Source organism: Salvelinus sp. IW2-2015, linkage group LG18 (genome assembly GCF_002910315.2).
Source record: "Salvelinus sp. IW2-2015 linkage group LG18, ASM291031v2, whole genome shotgun sequence".
In the NCBI taxonomy this organism is placed as follows: domain Eukaryota; kingdom Metazoa; phylum Chordata; class Actinopteri; order Salmoniformes; family Salmonidae; genus Salvelinus; species Salvelinus sp. IW2-2015.
In genome coordinates this window covers 27,412,170-27,431,348 of record NC_036858.1, presented here as the reverse complement: position 1 = coordinate 27,431,348, position 19,179 = coordinate 27,412,170, and positions in this window count along the sequence as shown.

Genomic DNA, 19,179 nt, shown 5'->3' with positions numbered 1-19,179 from the left:
AAAATTCAATCAAAATGACAATTCACCTTTGCAATCTGAAATGCATGTGGCCTTCACGTATCAAGGCAATGGAGTGCGCTGAAAGCCTCACGACTACTTAAAAACTGTTTAAATGCCTCCTCCAGGTAAGGAAATCATTTKTCTTCTTGCCATTACAAACACTCACTCAAAAAGGAACAATACATCTGTGTTATTTCTACGTTCCTCTTCAGATCGAATGACACCTGGACAGCAGGCACACTCTCCCATGTCAATCCTGAAACAACTCAAAATCTGTCAACAATGGACTCAACCCATTGCAGTTTGATGACCTAGGGCTAGGTTCAATGCGTGGCGCGGAAGATCTGCGTTATAGCGCAATTGAAATGTAAAGGTCKTTTCCGATTGAGCCGATATATGCAGTAGTTTACCGTAAATGCTGTCTCCGTGAACGTAGGAACATTGCCTTTAAATTTCAATCACAATCGCGCTATTGTGCTACAGATTGAATCTAGGCCCTAATCTCCTACCACTATAGCTATGAAAATGGTTAGGGATTTGGATGAATACGCACAGATGCAGAAATGAACCTGTACAGTACCATTCAATTATTTTTCATGTACTGTAAGTAGTGAGGCACATAGTTGTATACTTATAATATCATATAAACAACGTCATATTTAGGTATACATAAAAACAATTGGATAGAAATTGATATACATTAATACACCATATATACCCATGCTAAATATATTTTCCCCTTGTAGCCTACTTTTTCCCTCCATAGTGAGAGGTATGCTTGCAGGAGTTGGCTGGCACACCTCTGCCTCCCGTGGTTTCACGCATAACAACCTTGCATGTGCGAGTGCAGTAAATAAAGCATTGATTTATTAAGAGGGTACTTCTTCTCCCCACAGCTTTAGCAAAACAAACCCCTGTGTTTGGATAGGCCCAGTGAGCAGCTCACTGATCYGAGCAATGCCCCCCCCCCCCCCCCCCCTTCCCATCCTTACACAGAATAGGGAAAGGGATAGTGCTTTTGGGGGCAGGAGATTTGCCAGGTCAGGGGAGTTGTTCAGGAAAACATGACGCTGACAAGAGACACAAATGACAGCTCTCACCCAAGCAAAGGGGTTTCAAACTTTTGGTAAAGGTTTATCATCTATCATTGCCCGAAAGTACTAATTATAAACATTGTTAAATTTAATAGATGTCTTAAAGGCCCAGTGCAGTCAAAAATGTGATTTCCTGTGTTTTATACACTGCATTCGGAAAGTATTCAGACCACTTGACTTTTTCGACATTTAGTTACGTTACAGCCTTATTCTAAAACTGATTAAATAGTTTTTTTCKCTCATACATTTTTTCCCTCATCAATGCACACAATACCCCATAATGACAAAGCAAAAACTGTTTAAATTWAAAAAAAAACTGAAATATTGTAACGGCAGTCTATTTCGTCCTCCTCATCGYACGAGGAGAGGCGAGAAGGATCGGAGGACCAATGTACAGCGTGGTAAGTTTCCATGATTTAATAACATGAAAACAATATACAATTACAAAATAACAAAACAAACTAACCGTCACAGTCCCGTGTGGCACAAACACTGACACAGAAAACAACCACCCACAAAATCCCAACACAAAACAAGCCACCTATATATGATTCTCAATCAGGGACAACGATAGACAGCTGCCTCTGATTGAGAACCATATTAGGCTGAACACAGAAACAGACAAACTAGACACACAACATAGAATGCCCACCCAGCTCACGTCCTGACCAACACTAAAACAAGCACAACACATAAGAACTCTGGTCAGGACGTGACAAATATGACATTTACATAAGTATTCAGATCCTTTAATCAGTACTTTGTTGAAGCACCGTTGGCAGCGATTACAGCCTCGAGTCTTCTTGGGTATGACTCTACAAGCTTGGCACATCTATATTTGGGGAGTTTCTCCCATTCTTCTCTGCAGATCCTCTCAAGCTCTGTCAGGTTGGTGCACAGCTATTTTCAGGTCTCTCCAGAGATGTTCGATCGGGTTCAAGTCCGGGCTCTGGCTGGGCCACTCAAGGACATTCAGAGACTTGTCCCAAAGCCACTCCTGCGTTTTCTTGGCTGTGTGCTTCGCCCCAGTCTGAGGTCCTGAGCGCTCTGGAACAGGTTTTCATCAAGGATCTCTCTGTACCTGCCACTGAAAAACATCCCTACAGCATGGTGCTGCCACCATCATGCTTCACAGAAGGAATGGTGCCAGGTTTCTTTCAGACCTGATGCTGGTCACCTCCCTGACCAAGGCCCTTCTCCCCTGATTGCTCAATTTGGCCGGGCGGCCAGCTCTAGGGAGAGTCTTGGTGGTTCCAAACTTTTGTCGTTTAAGAATGATGGAGGCCACTAAGGGACCTTAAATGCTGCAGACGTTTTTTGGTACCCTTCCCCAGATCTGTACCTCGACACAATCCTCTCTTGAGAGCTCTGCGGACAATTCCTTTGACCTCATGGCTTGGTTTTTGCTCTGACATGCACTGTCAACTGTGGGACCTTATATAGACAGGTGTGTGCCTTTACAAACCATGTCCAATCAATTTAATTTACCACAGGTGGATTCCAATCAAGTTGTAGAGAGATCTTTCCAAGGATGATCAATGGAAAAGGCTCAATTTCGAGTCTCATAGCAAAGGGTTTGAATACTTTTGTAAATAAGGTATTTTWGTTTTTCTAAATTTGCAAACATTTCTAAAAACCTGATTTCACTTTGTCATTATGGGGTATTGTGTGTAGATTGATGAGGGGGGAAAAACTATTGAATCCATTTTAGAACAAGGCTGTAACGTAACAAAATGTGGGTCTGAATACTTTCCGACGGCACTGTATATATTTCCACACTACGAGGTTGGGATAATACTGTGAAAATTATGATAATGCCCTTTTAGTGTAAGAGCTGTTTTTGGTGGGATGGAGTTTTGGCCTGCCTGCTGACATAACAAGGTGGTAAATTAGTTAATAGACCAATAGAAAGATAGCTCCAAACCTCTCTGCCAATAACAGTTTGTTTTCAGTTTTCCCCTCCCCACTCAGACCAATCCCAGACAATCCTAGCAAAATAAGCTATTTTTGTTAATTTTTTAKAATTGAAATTTAAAATAATTACAATAAGGTACTTAATTGTTACCCAGAAATGATTTGATATTGAGATAAAAACAGCTGCATTGGACCTTTAAGAGGTTAGCTTTAATTCAYAAATGGGACTCTCAACACTAAACATTCATGAGCTTTACTATAGTAACTGAGAGTAACACATTTTCCAGTGATCTCCATGAAGACATATTGAAATGATGGGGCATCAGGCCTACTTGGGGATACAGAGAAAAAACATCCCTGGTAAATTTGTTACAGCTGAAAATGTACGTCTGTATAATAACCTAGCGTATGAAGGAGGGTTCCAGGAGCTAAGCGTTTCTCATAAACAGAGCATGAGGTCTCTATTCATTTCAAAGAAACATTAACTGACACTGTGTTTCTCTTGAAAACCACAAAGCAACATTGTGACATGGCAAGTCTCTGAGCTGATGCTATCTATTCGCCCTTTAGAACCTGTTAACTCAACAATAACCTGTGTTATATATTTTCTCTGGACAAGCTGGAAAGATAGGGCGGAGAAAGATGGGAAATGTGTGTGTGTGTGTGTGTCAGGGGTGAAAGTAGATTACATTTCTTACCAGTACGGGACTTACTATGTGTTAATTTTTTTTATGCGTCTAATCATAGAATTACATATAGAATCCCTATTAAGTTTGTATGATCTCCATGGGCTACAGGAGGCTGCTAAGGGGAGGTCAGCTCATAATAATGGCTAGAATGGAGTAATGGAATGCTATCAACCACATGGAAAACATGTTTGATTTTTACATTTCATTTTAATACAGCCTAAATGCAACATTTATAGGCATGTTGTTGAAGTGCTGTTGTTGAAATGCTGAGCACTCCTGCCAGCCTGTAACGTGTTACAAATGCTTCACAATTTATTTCTTAAATGGCAGGCTTGAAATAATAATAATATTATGGCCCKAAAAATTCATTTTCATTCCTTCTTAGGCTACCTGGCTTGCTCTTGTATGTTGTTTAATAGCGTGTTGAAATGTTTAACGTCAATTCATAGTGACAGAATCACACATTACTTCCCAAGCAAAGTCACATTTTTGTCTCCTCGGCTATAGAAGTTTGTAGCGCAGTCTCTGAATGTCATAGAGACAAGCAAAGTATATCCCATACGCATCGGAGTCACGTCTTTCTCCGGCATTTTACAGCTTGTTTCTAGCATCGCGGACTAAAGTGTCGTTATAAATCGCTTTATGTAATCAGGTCCGTTAAATAACTTTTTAAATCTTAAGCTAACAAAGGGGTAGTAGACCTATGCTTTTACCTCCTCAATTTGAGTCCTGGTTTTAACTTAATACACCAAGCCCTTCATTGACACTGAGCTATTTAAGGAGTGCATGGTGACTGAAGGAATTGGCTGACAAAATCTTTAGATAGTAGGCTACAATTTTGTCTGTGAAACCGTTAGGCCTACCTTTTATTTATTGAAAAGGAAGAAATAGGCTCCAACACAAAGCCCTTTTGTTGTTGGTAACCTAAAGTAACCTATTGGTAACCTATTGTTATAATATATAATTTTTTACATTTTAGTCATTTAGCAGACACTCTTATCCAGAGCGACATACAGTAGTGAGTGTATACTTTTTGTTACTTTTTCCTATACTGTGAAGACTGTTTAAATGAATTAGGCCTTCTCGAATTAGCCTAATTTCAGCGCTCATGCACTGTCCATCTCCGCGGCTGCCTCTTGATAGTAATGTAAATACTTTTAATCACTTGAATATGGTTTACTGTGAGGTCAAAAAAACAAATTGTTTTTATTAAAATCAATTATAGTAGTAGCAAGATTACCACCGCTTCTCCTCATCTTCACGCTCTCCTTCTCAAACTGAACCGAACATCAGTAGAGCTAGTCCGCATGCTCTGATATAGACCTTTTTGGCCAGGGCTCATGATTGGGATATTCTACCCATCACAGTGTGTAATGCAGTGTAGCCTAGTTTTACAGTGCATTCGGAAAGTATTTAGACCCCTTGACCCCTTAGTTTGTTGGTGATGTGGACGCCAAGGAACTTGAAGCTCTCAACCTACTCCACTACAGCCCCATCGATGAGAATGGGGGTGTGCTCGGTCCTCCTTTTCCTGTAGTCCACAATCATCTTCTTTGTCTTGATCACGTTGAGGGAGAGGTTGTTGTCCTTGTACCACACGGTCAGGTCTCTGACCTCTTCCCTATAGGCTGTCTCATTGTTGTCTGTGATCAGGCCTATCACTGTTGTGTCATCGGCAAACTTAATGATGGTGTTGGAGTCGTGGCCTGGCCGTGCAGTCATGCGTGAACAGGGTGTACAGGAGGGGACTGAGCACACACCCTTGAGGGGGCCTCGTGTTGAGGATCAGCGTGGCGGATGTGTTTTTACCTACCCTTACCACCTGGGGGTGGCCCGTCAGGAAGTCCAGGATCCAGTTGCAGAGGGAGGCGTTTAGTCCCAGGGTCCTTAGCTTAGTGATGAGCTTTGAGGGCACAATGGTGTTGAACGCTGAGCTGTAGTCAATTCTCTTTTTAAAATTTAAAATTWKAATTTTACCCCCTTTTTCTCCCCAATTTCATGGTATCCACTTGTTAGTAGTTACTATCTTGTCTCATCGCTACAACTCCCGTACGGGCTCGGGACGAAGGTCGAAAGCCATGCGTCCTCTGAAACACAACCCAACCAAGCCGCACTGCTTCTTAACACAGCGCGTATCCAACCCAGAAGCCAGCCGCACCAATGTGTCGGAGGAAACACCGTGCACCTGGCGACCTTGGTTAGCGTGCACTGCGCCCAGCCCGCCACATGAGTCGCTGGTGCGCGATGAGACAAGGATATCCCTACCGGCCAAACCCTCCCTAACCCGGACGAAGCTAGCCCAATTGTGCATCGCCCCACAGACCTCCCGGTCGCGGCCGGCTGCGACAGAGCCTGGGCGCGAACCCAGAGTCTCTGGTGGCACAGCTAGCGCTGCAGTGCCCTAGACCACTGCTCCACCCGGGAGGCCCCAATGACTAGCATTCTCACATAGGTGTGCCTGTTTGATGGTTAGTCAGAGGACATAGCGGGATTTCTTATAAGCTTCCGGGTTAGAGTCCCGCTCCTTGAAAGTGGCAGCTRTACCCTTTAGCTCAGTGCGAATGTTGCCTGTAATCCATGGCTTCTGGACGTCCTCAGTGCACTTAATGATAAAGCCAGTGACTGATGTGGTGTACTCCTCAATGCCATCGGAAGAATCCCGGAACATATTCCAGTCTGTGCTAGCAAAACAGTCCTGTAACTTAGCATCTGCTTCATCTGACCACGTTTTTGTAGACCGTGTCACTGGTGCTTCCTGCTTTAATTTTTGCTTGTAAGCAGGAATCAGGAGGATAGTATTATGGTCAGATTTGACAAATGGAGGGCGAGGGAGAGCTTTGTATGCATCTCTGTGTGTGGAGTAAAGGTGGTCTTGATTTTTTTTCTCTCTGGTTGCACATTTAACGTGCTGATAGAAATTAGGTAAAATTGATTTAAGTTTTCTTGCATTAAACATCTTGAGTCTATGTTTAGCGGAGATCTTCTGTGAARAAAGTGATGCGGAAGAGCAAAAAAGCATCTAACGATGCACTTTGGCTGCTCTACGAGTCTCTATGGACTGGATCACTTGTAGATGTGCAAAGGTTTTTAAGAGCCAAGTTACAAAGGCTCTGGGAAACAGCTTGACTACTAAAGATACACTATATATGCAAAGGTATGTGGATACCCCTTCAAATGTGTGGATTCTGCTATTTCAGTCATACCCGTTGCTGACAGCTGTATAAAATTGAGCACAAAGTCTTGCAATCCACAGACAAACATTCACAGTAGAATGACCCGTCTGAAGAGCTCAGTGACTTTCAATGTTGCACCATCATAGGATGTCACCTTTCTAACAAGTCAGTCCGTCAAATTTCTTCCCTTCCCTGCTGTTATTGTGAAGGGGAAATGTCTAGGAGCAACAACGGCTCAGCCACGAAGTGGTAGGACACACAAGCTTACAGAACGGGACCACCGATTGCTGAAGCCCGTAACGTATAAAAATCGTCTGTCCTCGGTTGCAAAACTCCAAACTGCCTCTGGAAGCAACATCAGCACAAGAACGGTTCATCGGGAGCTTCATGAAATAGGTTTCTATGGCCGAGCAGCTGCACAGAAGCCTAAGATCACCATGCACAATGCCAAGCGTCGGCTGGAGTGGTGTAAAGCTCYCCACCATTGGACTCTACAGCAGTAGAAACATGTTCTCTGGAGTGATGAATCATGCTTCACCATCTGGCAGTTTGGTGGAGGAGGAATAATGGTCTGGGGCTGTTTTTCATGGTTTGGGCTAGGCCCCTTCCTTCCAGTGAATGGAAATCTTAACACTACAGCATACAACGACATTCTAGACGATTCTGTGTTTCCAACTTTGTGGCAACAGTTTGTGTAAGGCCCTTTCCTATTTCAGCATGGCAATGCCTCTGTGCACAAAGCAAGGTCCATACAGAAATGGTTTGTCAAGATCGATGCAGAAGAACTTCACTGGCCTGCACAGAGCCCTGACCTCAACTCCATCAAACACCTTTTGGATGAATTGGAATGTAGACTGCAAGCCAGGCCTAATCGCCCGACCTCACTAATGCTCTTGTGGCTGAATGGAAGCAAGTCCCTGCAGCAATGTTCCAACATCTAGTGGAAAGCCTTTCCAGAAGAGTAGAGGCTGTTARAGCAGCAAACGGGGGACCAACTCCATATTAATGCCCATGATTTTGGAATGAGATGTTTGACGAACAGGTGTCCACATACATTTGGTCATGTAGTGTATATCATAAGATGGTTCAAACGATGACCTTAAGACTACAAAAGGCTCTGGGAAACGAGGCCCTGGATGGTAGACTTGTTCTCACTGAAGTGCATTACCCCTCATATACCAGTAGGAGCCACTGCTCATGCAGGAATCGTTAGACTGTGGCTTCACCTTTTTATTGCAATATACCTCTTTATTTAGGTTAATGGCATGACTTTTAAACAATGATGTTGATTCAAACATACCATTTTACTATCAATATTGAAACAAGGTCAAATAACATATGTCTAATCAAATACGAAATTCAACATCATTTCAACCCCCTTATTGAATATATGATTAAAAAGATTTGTAACATTTTACTTGGAGTTTTCAACGCATTTTCAACATGTACATAGTTCTGATGATTAGGTTAGAATTAGATTGATATAACAACCCGTTAGTCAGGTTAAGTCAATGTATTTACGTTTTATCCTACTTTCAAGGTAGAAAGACACATCTGTTACAAAAAAAAAACTGAAAGTGTAATGACATTGGGTGATTGTGATAGGCTCACATTTTACCGGTACGGTGTACCCCTACCGTTTATTTTGCCAGGACGCCGTACTGGAACTTACTGGTTTACTTTCACCCCTGGTAATGAGCTAAGAAGAAGAGAGAGAGAGAGAGAGAGAGACAGACAGACAGACAGACAGACAGACAGACAGACAGACAGACAGACAGCAGACAGAACAGACAGACAGACAGACAGACGAGACAACAGACAGACAGACAGACAGACAGACAGAACAGACAGACCAGACAGGAACAGACAGACAGACAGACAGACAACAGACAGACAGACAGACAGACAGACAGACAGACAGACAGACAGACAGACAGACAGACAGACAGACAGACAGACAGACAGAAAGAAAAGAAGAACCAACAAGGAAAAGAAAGAAAGAAGGAGAGCGAGAGAGAGAAAGAGAGTATTGGGAGTGGGCCTGGAGAAGCTGCTTTTGGCCAGAGGCAAAGATAAGTCAAGTAGTGTGACAATGGATTGAGCCAGCCAGTCAATCTGTCAGCGATCTGGGGCGGTGTTTAGTCGTGCTGTAAGATCTGCTAAACTAGCCTTAATTTCCCCTGTTGTAGGAGATGTGTGAGTTGAGGTGGAAAGGGGCAGGAAGGGAGGCCTTTGGTCTGTCAGTGGAGTTAATCTGAACCTGGGGCGGCGCTTTCACCTTTGATGGAGGCCAGAGATCGGAGGCTGAGGTGGAGCAGGGAGAGAAAAATCACCTTCACCTGCGATGGGCCGCTTAAAGTTACAACTCACTCAAAGAGGGCTCTCTATGATTGGTCCATTTGTCAAGAGTGATGGGTGCAATAGAGAGCAAGAGCTTCAACCTATTTCTGTTTGAACTTGTGGTTCATCATATGTAGTGCCATGCACAGACCTTTCAGGGGGCAGATGCTCAAAATGAATATAATGGCACCCACCGGACTGTATTCAATCAATCGGCAGAATAAACAGCATTGGACAAATGACAAATACCTTGTCAGCACACGGCCATATTTAAGTGATAATGCACGAGAAGCCGGTGTTTGGAGGATATATTGGCAATGTGTTGTTAGGCCCGAGACSAATTCGAGGGCCGGCAACATATCCTCCAAACACCGGCCTCGAGGGCATTATCACTTTTATACAACGGGTTATCAACATTTTCAAATAATGATTGACATATTTTCATAAAAAAACGTTATTTTGATAAATTTATTCATACTATTTCATCCTTCCACAAGATATAGTTCCGACACAAATCTAGGGTTGCTACCCAAGCCGGCTGGTTGCTCGTTCTATCGGTTTGGTTGCGAGACGTGACCCAGTTGTTCAGTCTTTTTGTTCTGTATCTATGGACGCGACCCAGTCGTTTGTTCTAAATGTTCCATTTCCATACTGGCTGGCAACATTCTTATCCTTTGCTTGCTAGCTAGCCAACTACGGCTAACTTACAGTCACATCAAAAAGGMCAGCCAGAATAACAGCAAAGTAGTTGCATTTGCATTTGTTTAAGCTGACATTTATTTGGATACATCAATAACAATGAGTTCATGAGGCGCAATTTTGCCTGGCATAGAAAATGTGCTCACTCGTCAGAGGCGCCAGCCAACAACACAGCTAAAACAATCACTTCAAACTGAAGCTGGAAAGACTGCAAACTAGCAGCACTTCGTTTTGCTTTACCTTTTTTCAATTGACATTTCTTTGTATATATCCATAAAAATGATGTCAGCTGATTCATGATTTTGACTGGTTGAGAAACGCCGCCTGCTTGTCTGTCTCGTCCCGATTCCCGACCCCGACACGTTCATTACTATGGGACAGCTGGAGATCGAATTTGAATATTGAAACAATGTTGCAAATGTCAGAGAGACAGACATCAAAGTTTATACAAATCTCCCCTGTTGAAAACTAAATGGTAGTCTAAAAGAAATGTGAGACAATGTCTAGATGCTTTATTTAATGGAGATCAAGTTAATAAATTGCCTGGCTGGTCTGATGAGACAGTGGATTGCGCAGTCAGATGGAACAGAGTAAATAGGCATTTTAACGTCATAGCTTAAGCCGGTGGTAACTTGTGGAATGTGGTTTAAACCAATCAGCATTCAGGATTAGACCCACCACTTGTATAACACATGATAATCATTACATGCTTATCAATAACATAAGCTACATTTATAGTACATGCACCTACCAAGCAATAATACGCTAACTGATTCCACCATTACAAGTAAAACATAAAACAAGATTCATTATATAAACCCTAAATAAAACCCACCCTTCCCACCCGAGTTAACCTTTTGACTTAACTCATCACTGCAAGAGATCTTACACTTTCAGCTGCATTTGACCACATTAATAAGGTTCAAGAGATCTTACACTTTCAGCCTGCATTTGACCACATTAATAAGGTTCAAGAGATCAAACACTTCCAGCTGAATTGACCACATTAATAAGGTTCAAGAGATCTTACACTTTTCAGCTGCATTTGCCACATTAATAAGGTTCAAGAGATCAAACACTTCCAGCTGCATTTGACCACATTAATAAGGTTCAAGAGATCTTACACTTTCAGCTGCATTTGACCACATTAATAAGGTTCAAGAGATCAAACACTTCCAGCTGCATTTGACCACATTAATAAGGTTCAAGAGAATCAAAACACTTCCAGCTGCATTTGACCACATTAATAAGGTTCAAGAGGTCAAACACTTTACAGGCTGCATTTGACCACATTAATCAAGGTTCAAGAGATCTTACACTTTCAGCTGCATTTGACCACATTAATAAGGTTCAAGAGATCTTACACTTTCAGCTGCATTTGACCACATTAATAAGGTTCTTTCATTGGCACCATGAGAACAAGCAGTGTACAATTCCAGAATAACAATATCTAAAAATGAGAAGACCCAATGCAGCCTTGCCAGCGTGTGGGGGCTTCCTTCTTAAGGCAACCACCATTTTATTTGCAGTGGTTAGGTCTGCTAGCCACACCATTTTGTGATCTAATGACATCGATACTGACGCGCTGTAATTCAACAGCAACACAACAAGAGAGCAAGGTACATTAACTTCAAGTATTTTAGATAGGGATATAGTGATATTTTTTCCAAAAGCAATAAACCTAAGGACAATTCCACATTACAAATGAGATGGCGGCCTTCTGTGAACAGAAGGTACATAAAGGGGAGGGTACTAAGGGGCAGATCGAAATGCACCCCCCCCCCCTTCCCCAACGTATTTTTTTTCTTCTCACGAACCCCCCCTTGTACTGTCAAATAAATGCAACACCCTCCCCCCTCATATAATTACCTCAAAATAATATTCACAATCACAAATGACAATAACTGTAGCCACCCTGTGTTAATAAACAGGGATATCTATTTTGCCTTTGTGGCACAGTCGATGCCACGCAGGGCTACGGGACAGAATGTTGAGAGTTAGACGACCACCACAGAGGAGCTCACTCTACCTGCCTGTTTCAAATGTTGAAATCAGATTTTCAACATTTTGATGCCATATTTATAATTATATAAAATATGTGCAATTAATTTTCCACCGACAGGTTTCTGTGCCAATGCACCACACAACCAATAAACAAAACATACCGACATGGTTTGCGTTTTCAACACCACAATAAATAGACTATGTCAATCTCGARAAACAGAAAACACATCCCTACCTCCCAAACTTGTAGGGTTACCCAGTATCGAAGGCCTGGTTTGACAATCTCTGAACGTCATTCAACTTTTTGGTGTTTTTTAACAGATGTCTCTGTCCATTCATCAAATTGCCTCTGCACAGTTTGGATTGATTTTATTTGTCAGTACATACACAAATAATTAAAAAAGTGACCGGGATTGCACAATAAAGGCGGGGACTTATTTCCATTGTGGTCCCTACATTTGCTGCAGCATATGCAACCATAATATTAGGACTAAATGCACGTCTAATTTACACATCTCCGTCTTGCTTTCGGGGGTCACCTTATTTTTGAACATAGCTCCTTCTATGGACTTTTAGGTTTTTCTGTCGTGTGTAATGTGCAGTAGCGTACAGTGCCTTCGGAAAGTATTCGAACCCCTTGACTTTTTCCACATTTTGTTACGTTACAGTCTTAATCTAAAATGTATTACATTTATATTTTTACTCACCAATCTACACACAATACCCCATAATGACAAAGAAAAAAATAGGTTTTTAGAAATGTTTGCTTATTTATTAAAATATATATTTTTAAATATCACATTTACATAAGTATTCAGACGTTTTACTCAGTACTTTGTTGAAGCACCTTTGGCAGCGATTACAGCGTCAAGTCTTCTTGGGTATGACGCTACAAGCTTGGCACACCTGTATTTGGGGAGTTTCTCCCATTCTTCTCTGCAGATCCTCTCAAGCTCTGTCAGGTTGGATGGGGAGCGTTGCTAAACAGCTATTTTCAGGTCTTTCCAGAGATGTTCGATCGGGTTCAAGTCCAGGTTCTGGCTGGGCCACTCAAGGACAATCAGACATTTGTCCCGAAATCTCTCCTGCGTTGACTTGGCTGTGTGATTAGGGTCCTTCTCCTGTTGGAAGGTGAAGCTTCACCCCAGTCTGAGCTCCTGAGCGCTCTGGAGCAGGATCTCTGGTTCTCTCTGTACTTTGCTCTGTTAATTTTTGCCTCGATCCTGACTAGTCTCCCAGTCCCTGCTACTGAAAATATCCCCACAGCATGAAGATGCCACCACCATGCTTCACCGTAGGGATGGTGCCAGGTTTCCTCCAGACATGACGCTTGGCATTCAGGCCAAAGACTTCAATCTTGGTTTCATCAGACCAGAGAATCTTGTTTCTCATGGTCTGAGAGTCCTTTAGGTGCCTTTTGGCAAACTCAAAGCGGGCTGTAATGTGCCTTTTACTGAGGAGTGGCTTCTGTCTGGCCACTCTACCATAAAGGCCTGATTGGTGGAGTTCTGCATAGTTGGTTGTCCTTCCTTCTAGGAGGTTCTCCCATCTCCACAGAGGAACTCTAGAGCTATGTCAGAGTGACCATCAGGTTCTTGGCCACCTCCCTGACCTAGGCCTTTCTCCCCCGTTTGCTCAGACATTTTTTGGTACCCTTCCCCAGATCTGTGCCATGACACAATCCTGTCTCGAAGCTTTAAGGACATTTTCTTCAACCTCAGGGCTTGTTTTTTGCTCTGACATGTGCTATCAACTGTGGGACCTTATATAGACAGGTGTGTGCCTTTCCAAATCATGTCCAATGAATTGAATTTATCACAGGTGGACAACAACCAAGTTGTAGAAACATCTCAAGGATGATCAATGGAAACAGGATGCACCTGAGCTCAATTTTGAGTTTCATAGCAAAGGGTCTGAATGCTTATGTAAATAAGTTATTTCAGMTTTTTTTATACATTTGCTAAAATGTTTAAAAACCTGTTTTRGCTTTGTCATTATGGGGTATTGTATGTTGATTGCTGAGGACTTTTTTTTATTTAACCAATTTTTGAATAAGGCTGAAGCGTGACAAAATGTGGGAAAAGTCAAGGGGTCTGAATACTGAATATCATTGGCTATTTATTGTATAACTGCACAATCATTTGGGCTTTTTCTTTGTTGGGGCTAATAAATMATATTTAATGTATGGCTCATCAGGCTCAGGTAGCATCAGACTTGACTTTTCATGCCGATCAAGGCTCTAATCCAGACATATTAACATGCTTTATATGCTTTAGACTGACCTTTCCAGTTTGGGCGGGAAATAGCGGGTTACCTGGAACAATAGCGGGTTATTCTCGGGATGGAACATCTGTGAAATACCAGGAAAATATTCAACCCTAGTCTATAGCTTATTCTTTAGAGGTTTGGAACTGCTCGTGAACTACGATGTGCAGGAATAATCAAAGTGACACTGGACTAGCGCTCTTGTTAGTCTTTAGGTTGTCTATTTTAACAAATTGTAACACGCATTTAAAACAAGTTTCAATGTTGACTATTTGAAAACGAGACTGAATAAACAATTACATTCTGAAAGCTGTATTCATTTTATAAAACAACATTCTTAAAAGCATACAAAATTAAACAAAAACTAATGAAAAGCATATTTCTCTCTCATTGACATAAGTCTAAATATTTTTATATTTGATTCACTGTGACCTCTATTTGGTTCGGATTGGTGACTATACATAAAATCCCCATAATCCTCTTGGATGACATATGAGGAACCACCCTTAGAGGTTTAACCTCCCTGGTCTGCTTCTTCACTCCTTGCACTAAAACCTCCTCCGTGCCATCATCATGGGCTTACAGTGGGCTGATAACGCAAGAATGATAAAACCCCTTGTACCTGGAATCACAAAACACTCCTACATACAGTGCATTCCGAAAGTTTTCAGACCACTTCCCCTTTTCCACATTTTGTTACGTTACAGCCTTGTTCTAAAATTGATTAAATTAAAATGTTTCCCTCATCAATCTACACACTATACCCCCATATTGAGAAAGCAAAAACAGGTTTTTAGAATTTTTACAAATGTATAAAAAAATAAAAAAATAAAAACATTATTTACATAYGTATTCAGACCCTTTGCTATAAGACTTGAAATTGAGCTCAGGTGCATCCTGTTTTCATTGATTTACAACTTGATTGGAGTCCACGTGTGGTAAATTAAATTGATTGGACATGATTTGGAAAGACACACACCTGTCTATATAAGAAAGTGCATGTCAGAGCAAAAATAAGTGCATGTCAGCGCAAAAACCAAGCCATGAGGTCAAATTAATAGACCTCCGAGACAGGATTGTGTCGAGCCACAGATCTGAGGAAGGGTACCAAAACATTTCTGAGCATTGAAGGTCCCCAAGAACACAGTGGCCTCCATCATTCTTAAAAATAAGTTTAGAACCACCAAGACTTTTCCTAGAGCTGGCCGCCTGGCCAAACTGAGCATTTGGGGAAGAGAAGGGCTTTGGTCAGGGAGGTGACCAAGAACCCGATGGTCAATCTGACAGAGCTCCAGAGTTCCTCTGTGGAGATGGGAGAACCTTCTAGAAGTACAACCATTTCCGCAGCACTCCATCAATCAGGCCTTTATGGTAGAGTGGCCAGACAGAAGCCATTACCCAGTAAAAGGCACATGACAGCCCGCTTGTAGTTTGCCAAAAGGCACCTAAAGGACTCTCAGACCATGAAAAACAAGATTCTCTGGTCTGGTCTGATGAAACCAGATTGGTCTCAGACTATGAAACCAAGAATGGTCGGAATGCCAAGCATAACGTCTGGAGGAAACCTGGCACCATCCCTACGGTGAAGCATGGTGGTGGCAGCATTGTGCTGTAGGGATGTTTTTCAGCGGCAGGGACTGGGAGACTAGTCAGGATCAAGGGAAAGATTAATGAAGCAAAGTACAGAGAGATCCTTGATGAAATCCAGCTCCAGAGCACTCAGGATCTCAGACTGGGGCGAAAGTTCACCTTCCAACGGGACAAGGACCCTAAGCACACAGCCAAGACAATGCAGGAGTGGCTTCGGGACAAGTCTCTGAATATCCTTGAGTGGCCCAGCCAGAGCCCGGACTTGAACCCAATCGAACATCTCTGGAGAGACCTGCAAACAGCTGTGCAGTGACGCTCCCCATCCAACCTGACAGAGCTTGAGAGGATCTGCAGGGAAGAAATAGAGAAACTCCACAAATACAGGTGTGCCAAGCTTGTAGAGTCATACCCAAGGAGATTTGACGCTGTAATCGCTGCCAAAGAAGCTACAACACTATACTTATGTAAATGTAATATTTCCTTTTTTTCTTCTAAAAACCTGGTTTTGCTTTGTCCTTATGGGGTATTGTGTCTAGATTGATAAGGGGGYAAAAACAATGTATTCAATTTTATAGTAAGTCTGTAACGTAACAAAATGTGAAAAAAGTCAAGAGGTCTGAATTACTTTCCAAATGCACTGTACATGTTTCCCTGCAATAAATACACACAACTCCATCTCACTTTACCACTGATATCATAAAMAGTCATTTACATGAATAAACTGTATGAGCATAGAGGGGTTTTCACTGTGGTTTCCACAAACTTTTAATAGAGGGACGAACATGTGGCATATGTCAGTAACGAAACTGCAAGTGAGCAATCGCTGAAATTTAACAGGGTAATGAGGCATTTTGGGGTCAGCTTTCTGGAGCGACTGCCTCAATGGGCTGGAGCTCCTAGTGTCATGATGAGCTCCTAGTGTGGGTTCCCAATAAAGACGTTAGGGAGAAAAGGATCCGTCCACTGTCTCCCTCTGTCTCTTTCATCTCGCCTTGTCTCTCCTCGCCAGGGTAACGCTCTCGCCTCAGCTGGCACCTCCGACTTCGCCGGGAGCACAGCACATCTGGATCAGGGGCTCGGAGTGAGGGATGGTGAGAAAGAAGAAATGTGTGTATGTGAGAGAGAGAGAGAGAGAGAGAGAGAGAGAGAGAGAAAAAGTGAGAGAGAGAGATGGGAGAGATGGGAGAGAGAAAGTGGCATTTGTCTGTATAGTGTGGAAGCAGTTTGTTGATGTCTTGGAACCTTGAAGATAACACTTGTACGAGTACACGGAAACAAAATAAATCACATAATATGGAAATACGTGGTAGCACTACATGTGTTACTGCATATAGATTGAGGTTGCTGCCTGCCTGCCCCCGGACTTGCTCCAGAGACCATCTTTGCTTGCTCTCCCCATTTGACCACCTCCCTCCGTTGACCACTCAAGCCATGCACTTTCCCAGCCTTCCACATGACCTTCCATCTCATGAATGATGTAGTTGTTGTTTTCTAAGTTGCTTGTCTTTTTTGTTTTGCTTTAAATTTKTTTGAGATTCTTTATGCAATGACTAGCACTATAAAAGTTGAATACATTTGTATTATTATTATACTGTATGTCTGTTCTCAATCATGTGCTATCTTTGGAATCAGTCTTGACCACAAATAGAAAACAGACTTCCTGTAGAACCTCAAATATTTTATATTTAACTAGGCAAGTCAGTTAAGAACAAATTCTTATTTAGAATGACGGCCTACCCATAGGTCAAACCCGGACGATACAGGGCCGATTGTGCGCCGCCCTACGGGACTCCCAATCACGGATGTGATACAGCCTGGATTCAAACCAGGGACTGTAGTGATGCCTCTTGCACTGAGATGCAGTGCCTTAGACCTCTGCGCCACTCGGGAGCCAGGTATAGGAAGCTACTTCTAAACAAGAACATATGCAGGAACATAGCCCTGATGTCTTGTTGAAACTAAAGTAGTTACTTAACTAAGTATGAAAATGCTCTGTGAGAGAATAAATCTATACATTATTATCCAGACAAGGAAAATATGTATATTTTCCAGACAACAGGCAAGCTGACTGTAGTCCTCCTTGTGTAGGTCTATAGATCTCAGCTGAACTATGTTAATTTCAACACAGCATATTGAGGTGTCTCACTATWAGGCAATGTATTTGTTTTGAGATTCCCTGCTAAATTCATAACTTCTCAGAATCTGTCGTTGCTGAATGGGATGCGGCAAGTACTCTCTTCTTCAAACCACCAATCTCAAGAATGGAATGTTTTTGTGGAGTGCGGTTTTTGAGTCTCATACTTTTGAATTTATACTTGCAAATCCTTTTCCATATGTTCTGCTGTTCTCCTGCACAGCAAGTCCATTGAGTCTGAGTCTGGGGAGAGGATCAAGAATTCAAGCCATCCAAGTTCTCCCACTCGATCTAATAAGGGACTGTTTAAATATAAACAAGAGAATTGCATTCACCATATTTAAACAAAAAAGGAGTTTGGGAATCATTGTCTTTGATGATTGCACTAAAACACATGTATGTTGGCATTGTTAGATGGGATTTGAGGCAATTGTAGGATATACAGTGGGGAGAACAAGTATTTGATACACTGCCGATTTTGCAGGTTTTCCTACTTACAAAGCATGTAGAGGTCTGTAATTTTTATCATAGGTACACTTCAACTGTGTGAGACCGGAGTCTAAAAAATCGAAGTCACTTGTTTTTGATTTTTAAATAATTATTTGCTATTTATTGCATGTAATTAAGTATTTGATCACCTACCAACCAGTTAAATTCCGCTTCAACAGACCCTGTGTGTTTTTCTTTAAGAGCTCCTGTTCTCCCTCATTACCCTGTATTAACTGCCTGTTTGAAACTCGTTACCTGTATAAGACACCTGTCCACATCATCAAACAGATTCAACCTCTCCACAATGGCCAAGACCAGAGAGCTGTGTAGGACCTCAGGGATACAATTGTTGACCTGCACAAGGCTGGGATGGCTACAGGACAATAGGCAAGCGTTGGTGAGAAGGAACACATGTTGGCGCAATTATTAGAAAATGGAGAAGTTCAAGATGACGGTCATCACCCTCCCGGTCTTGGGGGTCATGCAGATTTCACTGTGGCGGATCTGTCAGAGGAAGGTGAGGTCAGCCAGAATACACGTGCAGGACCTGGCAATGACCTGAAGAGAGTGGGACACAGGCTCAAAGAAAACCATTAGTACCACTACGCGTCATGGATTAATCCTGCAGCGAGCAAGGTCCCCTTAAGCCAGTGCATGTCCAGGCCTGCTTGAAGTTTTGCCAATACCTCTGGGTGATTCCAGAGGAGGAATGGGAGAAGGGTCATGTGGTCTGTGAGACAAATAGAGCGTTTTGGTCTAACTCACTCGCCGTGTTTTGAGGAAGTAGA